This window comes from Myodes glareolus, chromosome 18 (assembly GCF_982192425.1).
Source record: "Myodes glareolus chromosome 18, mMyoGla1.1, whole genome shotgun sequence".
NCBI lineage: Eukaryota > Metazoa > Chordata > Mammalia > Rodentia > Cricetidae > Myodes > Myodes glareolus.
In genome coordinates, this window is record NC_142043.1 from 47,700,646 (window position 1) to 47,714,620 (window position 13,975).

Consider the following 13,975-nt stretch of genomic DNA (forward strand, 5'->3'; position numbering starts at 1 on the left):
TACCAGCAAAGTTTCAGCACATCTGTCTCCAGCAGCGGCTCCATGCCTTCTCCCTGACTCTGCCTTTTTTTTCTCCCAGCATTCAGTTTAGTTTTCCCCACCTACCTAAGTTCTGCCCTATCAACAGGCCAAAGCAGTTTCTTTATTTATCAATGGTATTCACAGCATACAGAGGGGAATCCTGCATCGAGGTGTGATAGCTCAAACCTGTAATCTCAATACTTGGGAGGTAGAGGCAGAAGGACCCAGGAGTTCAAAGCCAGCCTCAGCTACATAGTGAGTTTGAGGCCAGCCTGGGCTAAATGAGATCCTGTCTTAACTCAGATCCACCTGTACCCCTTCACCTTCAAATTAGAGAAGCTGTGGGTTATTGAGTCCTGACCTTGTAGAGCCAGTTGTTACGGGGTTATGGTTTGCCTTGTTGAAGGGTTGTTACAAACAACAGTTCCTATGACGTCTGACTTAAGTGAGCAAGTGTCTTAGCTGAGATTTCTGTTGCTTTGACAAAAACGCCATGACCAAAAGGCAAGTTGGGGAGGAAAGGGTTGATTTGGCTCACACTTGCACACTGTAGTCCATCACTGAAGGAAGCCAGACAGGAACCTAGAGGTAGGAGCTGATACAGAGGACATGGGGGAGTACTCCTTACTGACTTGCTCATCATGACTTGCTCAGCCTTTCTGGTAGAACCCAGGACCACCAGTCAAGGAGAGGCATCACACACAATGGGCTGGGACCTTCTCTCTTAAGCACTAATTAAAAAAAATGTCTTAAAGCCCGATCTCATGGAGGCATTTTCTCAGTTAAGGTTTCCTCCTTTCAGGATAACTCTACTTTGTCAAATTAATGTAAAACTAGCCAACATAGCAAGTGTCCTGAGCTAGTGGCTCCAGATAATTGGATGACTTCCTGGGCTACAGGTTGTTGGATACTGGGTTTCCCTGTTGACAGTAAGTTCTGTCTTCCATAAGCCAGGCATGGTAGTACACAGCTGTAATCCCAGCCCTTGAGAGATGGAGGCGTGAGGAATAGGCGTTCAAGATCATTCTCAAATGCACAGAAAGCTGAAGGCTAGCCTGGACTGCATGAGACCTTATCTTAAAAATAAAATCAAAAAATAAAATTCAATCTTTCACTCCCACCTTACCCAGTCCAGTGTTTGCTCACAAGCCTCTGACCTTGCTCAACTCATGGTATGTCCAAGCAAATAATAGCAGAGGAACCCCACTCTGGGCACTTGGCTCTCCTGGTCCCAAGCCTGTGGATGCTTCTATTTTAAATTTAATTTTATTATTTTATGTGTATGAGTATTAAGCCAGCATATATGTCTGCAACACTTGCTTACCTGGTGCCCAAAGAAGCCAAAGGAGAGTATTGGATCCTTTGGAACTATAGTTACAGATACTTGTGAGCTGCCTTGTGGGTGCTGAGAATTGAGCCTGGGTCCTCTGGAAGAACAGCCAGTGCTCTTAACCACAGAGCCATCTCCAGCTCGCCCCGCTCTGCCTGTGATTTGTCACTGTAACACCAGCATCATTTGGGAATGAGAAGACATAGAGCTGGGTAGAGATAGCCCCCGAGGTCCTCACCATTTCACAGGGGACGCAGGGGCACTAGGCAGCAACCTGGAAACTTAAGGGGCTGTCTGCTGAGGGGTTGCTTGTGGAAGACTCAGAGTCGTGGGTGGGAACTCAGGAAGCTCCCGAGAAGTGGTTTAAAGTGGGCGTGAGGAGGTGTTTGCCAGTTAGATAAGGGGGAGTTTCTATAGCAGCCTTCAGGAGAGGAAAGGTATGTTTGGAAAATAACTGCGAAAATGATAGAAGTGGACCAAGTGGTCCAGAGCATGTTGTCAGGGACTGGCCAGAGGGAGCCAGTGCTTAAACAGGAACATTCCAGAAAGGTCCTGGCAGGATAAGTTGGGGGTAAGAAAAGGCTGTGTGGGACATTGAAGACAGGAGACGCGTGAGTCAAAGTATAAAGCCAGCAGGTGCAGGAAATGGGGCTGGCTTTGAAGACCCAGCCCCAAGCTAATCTTCAGTCAGGTCCTAAGGGAGTCTTCTTCTCTCCATAGGCAGAGGCAATAGGGCTTGGGCTGGCGTAGAGTGTGTTGTTGTGGACAAATTGGGCAGGGAGGTTTAGGCTAGCTGGCCAGCCAGCCTGGGTGCCTCTATGGAGACTAAGCTAACCCAAAATCCCCGCTGTGGGAGAAAAAGAGGCTTGGAAAGGCTGGGCTTAGGGACAAGGCTCTTGATTAAGTATTACGAGAGGAGGGTGAGGCGACACCTGATTCCTATGGTGTGAAGTTGAAATGTCTTCCGATTTCCGGTGACGGACTCGTTTGCTTCCTTAAGATAGTCTCAGGTAAACCAGACTGACGTCAAACGCCATAGATATCCAGGGATGACCTTTAACTCCTAATCCTCCTGCCTCCACTTTCCCTGTGCTGATTTGACAGGTGTGCGCCGCTGTACCCAGCTGTAATGAGTGTCTCTTTCTGTGTCCTTCCCTAAGCGTTTGTTCTCTGAGCCCATGCTGACAGGAAGATGCCAGGTAGCCAACCACCCTGGGAAACCGTGCTGTGTGTATGCCTGTTCAGGCTGCAGGCCCCCTGCGGGGCCTATCTGTTAAGGGCTTCAAGGCTCACCACGCTGTCATTGTCCTCACTGCAAGGGCCTCCAGGCAGCAACTGCTTTGACTTTTGGTAGAGAAAATTACACTTTACCTCCTTGCCTCAGCCAACCAGATAGGCGCAGGAGAACTTCATCCTTTCTTTCTGGCAAGCCACCTGGTATGAGAGCGCTGCCCTGTCCTGCCCCAGGAGCAGGACAGGCCTTAGGGAGTTTTGGGGGGACTGGGACAATGTGGAAAGGGTCCTAGGATGGTTTATTGCCTGTTGATCTGGGAAAAGGAGGCTAGGGGGTGAGTTCTCTGAGGCATGATACATCTCCCGAGCCAAGGATGGGTGGACCCATCCTCACGTAGGCCATCAGGTGGCAGGACCAAGTGTGGCCGAAGTCGCAGGACACTGGGCCTTCACTTCATGCTCTGCCTTAGCCCCTTGTATTTACTTTTCCTCAGCTCATGTCTCTTAACTGACGAAAGGAAAAAGCAAGGCTAGAGAAAGGTGCTGGGCAAGCCGGCCAGACGCAGAAGCAGTGCTGAAGTGGGTGTCAACGCGTTAGTTGTTCTCAGAGACCAGTCAGATCTGCTGCTGGGGCACACGTTTTCCGTTTCTTCCACGTAGATCCTGATTGGAGTCATGGAACCCAGGAGGACCCATCTCCTCTGAGCATCCGTAGGGACAGTCCCCATTGCCATCCCTAAGAATTGTCCTAGGAATGGAGGAGGTGACAGGTGTGGTAGCCTCCTGCATCAGCTTGTGCCTTCTGTCCTCATGGGTGTCTGATCCCTGGGGTTGCCTGGCTGCAAGCAACAGAATTCAAGTCTGAATGTTCGTGACACCTCTTTCTGTGCAGAAGGACCGTCTGCCAGAGGCCAACAGACCCATAGAGCTGGAAGAAATCAATTCAGCTCCCCGTGGGGAGGACCTGGTAGCAGCCTGGAGCGGTACACCTGCCCCTCAAACAGGGGGCCACCTCTTCCATCCTGCACCTTGGCACCCTAGCTCTCTGCCTACCTAGCCAGGGCAAGTGTGCCAGTGTACACGGGGTGAGGCACACCCAGAACACCGGGGCAGGATGACTGAATTAGCTGTGTCTTCTGGCTCATTTCCCAAGCTCACATTTTCCAAACCCTGAGTGACAATGGACTTTGCAATCTCCCTCTATCGCCTTTCCCCCCAAGCTCCCTGCATGGATTTCTTTGGCTGCTGTGCTGCAGGGCCCCTCTGTCCCTCCCTCCCCCGCACTCTATCCATCTACTGGTTGCTCAGGTCCCCACCACACCTGCACCGCTCCACCATATCATTTGGAAGAATGGGCCCTGTCTGCTTGTTTACTTTGAATAGGCAATAGGCACACACAATGCAGTGGTCCAGTCAAAAGGAATAATAGAGGGAAATAAGTCTCTCTCCTCCCCCAGACATCTAGTTCCCTGCCCAGCAGCGGCTGTCACTGCCAGCTCTGGGGATGCCGCTGGCCTGTGAAATAGAAATGCATCTAGTGCTAGTGACATTTACAGCATCCCACCAAGAGCAGGCATTGTTGTGAGCCCTTTCCAAGTATGCATTTATTAAAATTTTTTCAGCCCTCTCAACCTTTTCTTTTCCCTTTTCTGCCTCCTTCTCTGCCTCTCACTGTGTTTCTAGCTCTGTCTTCTTCCCTTCTCTCAGGGAGTGCAAGGAACCTGGCCAAGGTCACACAGCAAGAAGGCACTAGAGAAGGATACATGTACCGTTTTACATCACAGTTCTGTTTGACTCAGGGGTTGATGTTGGTCCACTTAGGGATGTAGTTCAGTTGACAGAATGTTTGTGTGGTGTGCACAAAATCCTGGATTCGGCCCCCAACACTGCCTAAACCCAGCATGGCGGTGCATACCTGTAATAGCACTTGGGAAATAGAGGCACAAGGATACAGAATTCCAAGTCGTCCTCCGCTGCCTAGGAAGTTTGAGGCCAGCCTCGGCGGTGTGAAACAGGAACAGCAATAACAAAACTGCCTTGTTAGTCTTTCATGGGGGCAGAATGATCAGCACTTCCTTTTAGTTCCCGGCCCTCTTACCGTCCCCCCCAATTCAGGCTATGTTTTCTGGAAGCTTAGCTTTTGTTTATTTTCCCACTAACACTCTTGGGAAGCCTTCTGTGCTCTACTCAACACTACACATGACCCTTTGGACGTCTGGCTCTTGCCATGGGGTAGGCAGGCACAGCTGTTCAGTGATGCAGGGTCAGAGCCCCCTTGCTGGCTGAGCCTTGGTCTGCAGAAGTGTGGAGCTGGCACATTTCTTTGCAGAGCAGCTGCATTGTCACTGGCCAGCCTCGCGTGTCCCCTAACAGAATCGACTGGTTTTTCATTTCCTTCGGGGTTAACTCCAGTAGACCCTGACGGCTGTCCACCGTATGGTGGACTCAGGAAGCGGTGAGATGAGAAAGGAAGGTTGCATCTGACAAAGACTGGAAACCACAGTTTAAGGGGGTCATTGAACAAAGAAACATCGCTGCTCGGGCTGCTCTCAGCTAGGGCACCTCCAGAATGGGATGTGGTAGGATCTCCTCCCAAAGCTCCTTCTATCTTTGGATTCCCAAATTGTCCGACTTTGAACCCTGGCTTCTTAGACAGCCCTTCTGACCTGAACCCCTCAGCCACAAGACCCTGGGCAGAGGACCCGGGTGCTGTGACACTAGGATGAAGAGAGAGTCAAGCCTGGCTGTGGCACTGTGGAAGGTCAGCCCAGTCGCACACAGCAGGTCAAGTGGCTAGGACTGTTTTCTCTGACACGGAGCCCAGAGCAGGCTGTTCATAAGATGAAGCGGAGTCGTCAGCAACCTTGCCGGCCCAGGTGGCCTCTCTAAGCCTCTCTCCTCCGTACCAGTCTGTTCTGTGTTGTCCTAACAAAACACCTAAGCTGAAGAATATCTGAACTAAAGAGGCTCGGCTCGCAATTCAGACAGCTGCATGGTTTCAACAGTGTGATTCTTAAGTGTCCTGGCTAGGATCCCAGGCTTCATCACAATGTGGCTAAGAGGCAGAAAGGGAACCAGCCACGGAGATTGGGTAGCTTCGATTTTAAATGACTCATACTCTTGAGAACTATTCCACCCTGCAAGAAAGGCATGACTCCCTCGATTCTCAGTGCCTCCATGATAAACACCTTGCACTTGGTGTTGTCCCTCCCCCCCCCTTTTGAAACAGTCAGTGTCTTTCTGTCCTGGATCTCACTCTGTAGACCAAGACTTAAACTCACAGAGAAGTACTGGGATTAAAGGCTGGTGCTGCCACACCCGATCCACTGGCTCCTCATGTTAAAGTTTCCCGGCACTCTCCTTCCCCAGGGGTCAGGCTTCCGGTACAAGCTCATTGAGGGGACACACTCAAACCAGATCTGAATCACTCCATGGTGATCTTGTGAGGTTGAGGCTGAATCGTGCGGTGCTTAGTAGCCATCATCAACGTGACTACATTCAGAATCACCATGGAAACATACCTCTGGGCATGTCTGCGAAGGTGTTTTCAGAGGTTTAACTGAGGAAAGAAGACCTACCTCAAATGTGGGTGGCCCCATCCCTGATTCCAGATGGAATAAAAAAAAAGGGGAGAAAGTGGGCTGAGACCATCTTTAATTTCTTTCTGGTTCCTGGCCATAAGCAGTGTGACCATTTACCTCACCTCCTGCCTCCACATCTTCCCTGCTGTCATGATTTGCTCCCTCAAACTGTGAGCCACAGTATGCCTTTCCTCAATTTACATTGTCAGTTGTTCTGCTACCGTGACAGAGAAGCAGCCAGTGCACCGTGTAGGCACGTGAACGTTTTGATGGGCTGTGGTTCTGCTATAGAGTGACAGTCACATTGGGAAGCTTATTGTGTCTGTAGGGAAAATGCAGCCAGAAATAATAATAGTCACAGAGATAAGTCTGCACAGGAGAGACTTCGGTGGAACCTGAGCTGGATCTTAGCTGTCAGAGATGGGGAGCCTGAGATGGAGGTGGTCTACCTGACCCACCTATAGGCAGAGTCCTTAGGTTCCCTGGATCCATGGTCAAGATCTAGGCTGTAGCATTTCATCAAATGCTAGCAACACGATTTGTCTTGAGCCATTGAACTACCCAAGTGTCACCCGTCTTACTTGCAGACTCTGTTCGTGATGCTGGTGTTGAGCTCGTTTGGGGCAGTCCCAGGAGTTCGCAGAGGCCATGCAGGGAAGGCAGTTAGCACACAGTGCAGGCTCTCCATAGGTGCTCGGTGGTACTCCGTAGTCATTCAGAAAACTGAGGGCTTTGGGCATGGAGGATTCCAGATTGACCATAGACGCCAGGTGGGTGTGTCTGCAAATGGTCTGAGCTTACGTACTATTCCCTAGACTTGACAATTGAAGTATAGGATATCCTGTTAAAATGAATTTCAGATAAGCAGTGAATACACACACCCCGCGAGACATGGTCTAAAAGCACACTTTAAAAAATCATTTGTTGGCTGGGCAGCGGTGGCGCCCACCTTTACCCCCAGCACACAGGAGGCAGAGATGGCAGATCTCTGAGCTTGAAGCCAGCCTGGTCTGCAGAGCAAGTTCCAGGGCAGTCAGGGTGGTTACGCAGAGAAACCCTGTCTTGAAAAAATAAAACCAAAACAAACCATTTATTGTTATCTGAAATTTGACCTTAATTGGATGTGTGCTCTATTTTATCCTGAAATTCACATTCCGGTGCCCCTGAGGCTGGAGTGGACAGCTGAGTTCACCTTGCTTTTGTCCCTGCCATTCCTGTAAATGGGGAAGGTTCGAGCCAAGACACAGAGGGAAACCCCTCCCTGGTCTGGAAGGATGCCACCTGAACCCCACTCCCATGCTGCAGATTTCATTCTGGGCCAGGCCTGGGAATATAGGGTTCATGGTCAAATCATCCCCCAACTTTTTCTTTGTCCCTCCATTTCCTTATTCATTTACTTATCAAATAGTTCCTGTCTGTGCTGAGTATTGTGCCAGGTACACAATATACATGATGCACCACTCTGGTTCTGAACCCAGCTCAAGGGTCACTAGGCACTGCTGTCCCCTTTGCCAGATGGTAGCACTAGCTGCGTAGCTCTCCGGAGCTATGGCATTACCACACGGCCAACTGTCCCTCACTCTGTCTGCTGCTCCCATGGCTGTCCTGGTGAACTGATTTGCTGAGAGGTAGCAGGCACCTCTTGGCCAGTAGGTCACTAGTCCCCACAATGAAAGGATGAGTGGTTTGACTCCAACAGGAGGGTTGGAGCAAGGATTGGTGTCTGGCTTTAGGAAAGCCAGTAGACACTGACACGGACTGGTGCCCTCGGTTCTTTGCTGTGGGGCTCAGAGGAACCTCCGCCAAGGTGTGAGAGCCGGTGGAGCTGAGCCCTGGGCATGAGTGACGTCATTTAGGAGCCAGGAATGGGCAGATGCCCTTTGGCTCTGCCTCTGTCTATGGGTCTTGGTGCCTTGGCAGAGGGCCTCACACCTGCTTCATATACAGGCAACCTCTTGATCTGAGTGGAGCAACAGTTAAGACAGTCTCTGGGCATCACTGTCTTTGAACCAGACCCGAGTATGACCCTGACATGCTTCCTGAGCAAGTGAGGGATGATGAGATCCACAGGTACAGCCTTCATTTTTATCTCCCAGGTACCAGGCAGAGCCCCACGCCTGCCATCCCTGCACTGCACTGATGGATGGTGGAGCTGTAGAGTTGTGAGGAAAGTGAGCTTCCCTACCAAGCATGAGTAGCACCTCGGGGCCATTGGGGTGCAGAGAGGCTATGGGATGAGGCCTCTGAGACCTTCCAAGAGCATCCTTAGTGTTTTTCAGAAACAAGAGATACAGAGCCAAGAGGAGATGGATGGATGGACAGACGGACGGATGGACACATAGATACATATGTCCATATATATATATATATATATATATATATATATATATATATATATGGACACATACACATACACAAAGGGATATAAACACATATAAATACAAAATACAAATATAGAAACATAATATATAGACACAGATACACAGGAACATAGCTATGTAGATACATAGAGAAATAGACACATAAACTAGATACATGCATAGTACTCACACATCACACACAAATACACACACAGAGATATGTGAATACATATTCTGGCTCTGGGGCAAGCTCGCAGAAGGCTTTCTTGTAATCTGCCTTCAGGGACTCATTTCTTATATTCCTGAGCCATGCTGGGGCTGTGATAAGACTCCGGCCTGAATTGGTTTGATGAAGTCCTTTTTTCCCTTAATATCAATTGTGATCGTGTCGGGAAATTAGAAGTAACAAAGTGGAGAAAGGAGAGTCACCCCCAGCCTCTGCAGCCTGTGTAACGCTTGCCCTGATGAACTATGTATGTGTGTGTGTCTCTAATCGTCCATGTAGGGGACTGGGGCAGCAGCGGGTCTGAGGGCCCTCACGTGGACATACCGTGTGGGGGGGTGATAGCGTAGCTGTTTTTACGAACTGTCACAAACACCTGCTCCCACGTGACTTGAGAGATGGTAGGACTCACTTGGCTGTCTTCCCGTGGTCAGTGGCCCCCGCAGTAATAAGATTGCTTTTCATTCTGTGACTAGGAGCACAAGCATGCCCGTACCACCCTATAACTCCTTATCCTCCCCAGGATCCGTTCCTCCCCCTCTCCACTCACAGATTTTATGGCTGTCTATGTCCCACGCCCGCGGGCACTTCCTCCCATGGTGCAGTGAGTGGTTGTACACCGTGGGGCTCACAAACGCGGGCTCTGGAGCCAGATATCCTGGGATACAAAGTCAGTCTGGGTGTGGTGCATACATTTTTAATCCCCACACCCTGGAGGCAGAGGTAGGTGGATCTCTGTGAGTTTGAGGCCAGCCTGATCTACGTAGCGAGTTACAGGACAGCTTCTCAGTGGCCTGTTAGGCTTTGCAGGCAAAGGGGAGAAGACGCAGCTGGGACGCATGTTTCTGGAAAGTAGGAGCTTTGGACAACACACTGCATAGGATCCTCCTCCCCTGCTCCCGAGAGGTTCCAGGGCAGCCACCTCTGTCCTTGCCACCCTCCTCTCCACTGTCTTCTGCCTGGGGCCTGGAGTCTTCCTCTGGCAGCAGCATTCAGTGAGACATGAACAGCAGTACTTTTTATAGAAAGCAATAATAGGGATTTTTTTTTCTTCTTGATAAAAGGAACAAATCAATTCAAGGAAGAACTGTGCTGTATTCAGAACAGGAACTTTGCAGGGTTGTGAGGGCAATGCTGAAATCCATTCACCTGTTGGTTTGTTTACTTGTCCAGGATTCTGGGGTACTCGCTGTACTGGACCAGTTGGGTGTTATCACGTGCTCGCTCTGGACTGCACTATTGGGGACACTTTCCCAGGGCAGCTTCCGTTCTCACAGCAGGAGGCAGAGTGCTGTAAATTCTTGCAGCAGGAGGCAGAGTGCTGCCAAGCAAGTAGCTTAGGAAATGGGGGATCTTTCGGGGCAGGTCCTGAAGGCAAAGTGACCAAGGGGTGGGGGAGGAGTCCAACTTCAGGTGAGGTGATGCTGGAGTGAAGACACAGCTTGCACGAGGCTGCAGGGCTTGCACATACTCAGGAGAGAACATTTGAGGAAAAAGAACCCTAGGACTGCCCGCAACCCCAGCTTAAGAAGCCGGGTCCAGAGGACCACACATAGTCTGAGGCCAGCCTGGTTTGCACAGTAAGTTCCAGGCAGGCAGGACAACAGAGTGAAACCCTGCCTCCACGTGTGGGGTGTGTGGTGCTAGGGCGGTCGTCCGGTTGTCAAATGTTCGCCTAGCATTGCACAAAGCTCTTGAGTTTGATCCCTGACACCAAATATGCATGAGGTGTGGTGATGGACACCTGTAGTTCTTAACACTTGGGAGGTCGAGGCAGGAGAGTCAGGAGGATCAAGGCCATGCTCAGCTACCTAAGGAATTTGAGGCTAACCCTGGCTGCAGGAGAGCCTATTGCCCCAAAAGAAACAGAAGGAGGGAGGGAGAAAAAAAGAGAGAAGAAATGAAAGGAGAAGAAAAGGAAGGGAAAGTGAAAGGAATAAATGAATCAGTCAATCAATCAAACTATGAGGACCCCAGGGCAGTAACCTACTCAGCATGAGGAGATGCTCTTTGGCCAGGGCATCGTGAGTTAGATGTCTAGCATTGCCCCCAACACTGTAACTAATAACCATTATCCAGAGGCAGGCTTTGAAGGCTCTTATGAGACATGGAATTCCAGATGACTGAACTCAACATTTTCCTGCGTGAGCCTCCTGGTTATTTGAATGACAGCTCTGTACCACCATCAGATAGGGGTGTTTTGTGAGTCAGGCATGGTTCTTCATGGGCCTAGCTGCGAAAGGGATCGATCTTTGGCTGGTTACATGGAACAGGTCTTGGATTTGCTTATGAGACCTTGGGTTCATGAGGTTGCCAAAGACAGGACACTGGAAGGCCCCACCTGACATCCCCTCCCATCATTCATTGGGTACTTACTGAGTGACCACCACAGTACCCTGGTGGGCATAGAAACGAAGAACCACATGCAGTTTCTGCCTTAGCATAACACAACAGGAGACTTACAGTATGGCTAGAGACATGCGTGTGTGTGTGTGTGTGTGTGTGTGTGTGTGTGTGTGTGTGTGTATGTGCGCGTGCACGCTTACGTCCAGAGGCCCTGCTGAAGGGGACAAGGTTCTGAACCTTTACTGTGGCAAACCCTAAGGAGGGCTGTAGGGATCTCAGAGCAGGCCATCAACCCGGGTCCACACCACAGGAGCCCTCTGAGAATGTGGAACACAGAGGAAGGGACTGGGCTGGCCTCAGGGATGGAGCGCTAGACTCTCGTTCTCGGGGACGTGCTGTAAAACAAATACAATGCTTTCTTTGGCTGCCTCTCATAGCTTGCCATGCTGCTTTCCATTTTGCTACTTAACGTCAAGGAAAAATAAAGACTTAAGGTGAGTTATACAATTCTTCTTTATGTCACAGTTACAGGGCAGTTAGCTCACAGGCAAAACCCTGGAATTAGACAACTTGTGTTTCTACTTCTGACTTCCAGAGGTGCTGTGAGTGGGTCAAAGAGACCTGACTTCAGCCAGGCTCAGGTAGGTTAAAGGAAAAAAAAAGAAGAAGCAGCAGCAGGCCATTTCCTGCCCAGGCCCACCCGTGAAGCCAGGTGCCAGTATGCGCATGTTCAGGCCTGATGGCAGCCAGATGCTAGACTGCCTCGCTTCACACTGGCTAGGTGTCCCCTGAACTGAGGGCCCCCAACCTTGAACAGGCAGACAACTCTAGTTCCACTTCTTTTTTTTTTTTTAATATTTATTTATGTATTATATACACCGTGTTCAGCCTCCACGTATGCCTGCAGGCCAGAAGAGGGCACCAGATCTCATTACAGATGGTTGTGAGCCACCATGTGGTTGCTGGGAATTGAACTCAGGACCTCTGGAAGAGCAGTCAGTGCTCTTAACCTCTGAGCCATCTCTCCAGCCCCCCCCCCCCCCAGTTCTCGTTCTTTAACCCTAGGCATCAAGACCTTCTTGGTACCTGGGGAAGAGATAGTCTAGAGTATCAGTCTTGCCAATTTGCGATCCCCAACTGGCCACCCACAGCAGGAACACTACAGTGCTGCACACCAAGGTCCCTGGGCAGGAGTGGGATGAGGGACAGCCGCCATGTGCCTGCCTGAGACAACAAATACACAGGCCTGACTCTGGTGTTCCCTGCCAGAGGTGGAAGGCTGCATAAGTCTAAGCAAGGCCTAACACAGGTCCGGAGGAGAGAGAAGGGAGGCTGCAGACAGCCCTGAGATGGAGGCAGGCCTGCACATAAACTCAAGACATCACAACTCAGATCTGCTTATAAAACAGTTGAGTCGGGCGGTGGTGGCGCATACCGTTATTCCCAGCACTCGGCAGGTAGAGGCAGGTGAATCTCTGTGAGTACAAAGCCAGCCTGGTCTACAAAGAGAGTTTCAGGACAACCAGGACTGTTTCACAGAGAAACCATGTCTCAGAAAACAGAACAAAACAGTTGAGTAAAATGATGAAAACTTTCAAGCCAGCCATGGGTGAGACACACCTGTAATCCCAGAATCTGGGAGGCTGAGGCAGGAGGACCTTGAGTTTGACATCGACTGATGCTGTATGATGAGACTGTGTCTCTAAACAAGCAGAAAATACGGCATGTGGGCACTCCACTCCAAAGGAATGGGACCCTGTGGGACAGCATTGGTCACATGTCCACAAGTTGGTGCTGCGTAGAAGAGCCGAGGAACATGATGTGACATTTCAGGGTCTCCATTTCCTTTGGGTCAGACAGAGTTGGGGCACTTGTATCATAGAGAAGCAGGCTAGTGTACGGTCACATGTGGATGGTCTTGCTCCCCGAGTGGCCTATCCCCACTCCAGAAACACAGATACAGCTCCCTCTGTCTCCTGGTGCTTTTCCTCCACGTGACCTGACAGTTCTTCACATCCCCATGAGGCGGGTGCTTACCAGCTCCTGTCTCAGGTGAGGAAACTGGGATCTAAACGGGCAAAATGACTATGTCAGCTGGAGGTGGCCAAGTTGAGGCCCACACTCCAGCACTGGCTACCGATTCCCTTGTCATACCCCCGTGCTTCCCACCCTCTTCCTCCTGGTTCTGTCTTTTTTGCCTCCTCCTATGTGAGGACCCTTATGGGAGCTGCCTCTTTTTTTCCTTTCTGCACCGCCCCATATTTTATTTAGCTGTATTTCCGGCATTTATACTCTAGCCACGCAGTCAACGTCTGCCTTATACTTATATTGTTCTTTGTTGAAAAGAATAAAAGGCAGAGGCATATACAAAATGGACATAGCTATTAGATCATCACAAAATAGAAGCCCTTCCTTCTGTGATGGCCTCTCTCCCCACCCCACATACTCCCCAAAAAGAAACAGTCGAGGCAGGAAGCCATTGAAGATAACTCTTAAAAATTGTGATGGGGTGCTGAACTGTAGCTCTCCACAGTTGATGGCTTCTGGTGGGGGTGGGAAAGGAATCAGTTCTCTTTAAGGGGCTCGCCACTAGGAGTTTGACCATGCTCCAATAAGTATTCGGGCAACACAAATTGGACTTTTTTCTCTCCTCCTCCTCTTGTTTCAGAGAGATTAAAAGGCTCAAGGGGTGTACCTGGGAGAACTGGGAAGTGGATGTGATCTCTTATGTGAAATTTCCAAATAGTCAGTAAAAATAGTATGTTAAATAGAAGCCTCTCAGGTTAGCCAGTTGGAGATCTTGCAAGGCCCCCTCCAAATCATTGGTATCCCTGCTTCCCTCGAAGCAAGCTGATTCCTCTTGTCTCTACTCATTATTTCC

At 50.1% G+C, this 13,975-nt stretch overlaps 1 protein-coding gene across 9 annotated transcripts in view; it reads left to right on the forward strand.

The window, feature by feature from the left end:
* Positions 1 to 13,975, forward strand: part of Lrrc20 (leucine rich repeat containing 20) — a 127,624-nt gene that overhangs the window by 82,502 nt on the left and 31,147 nt on the right. The window lies entirely within an intron of this gene.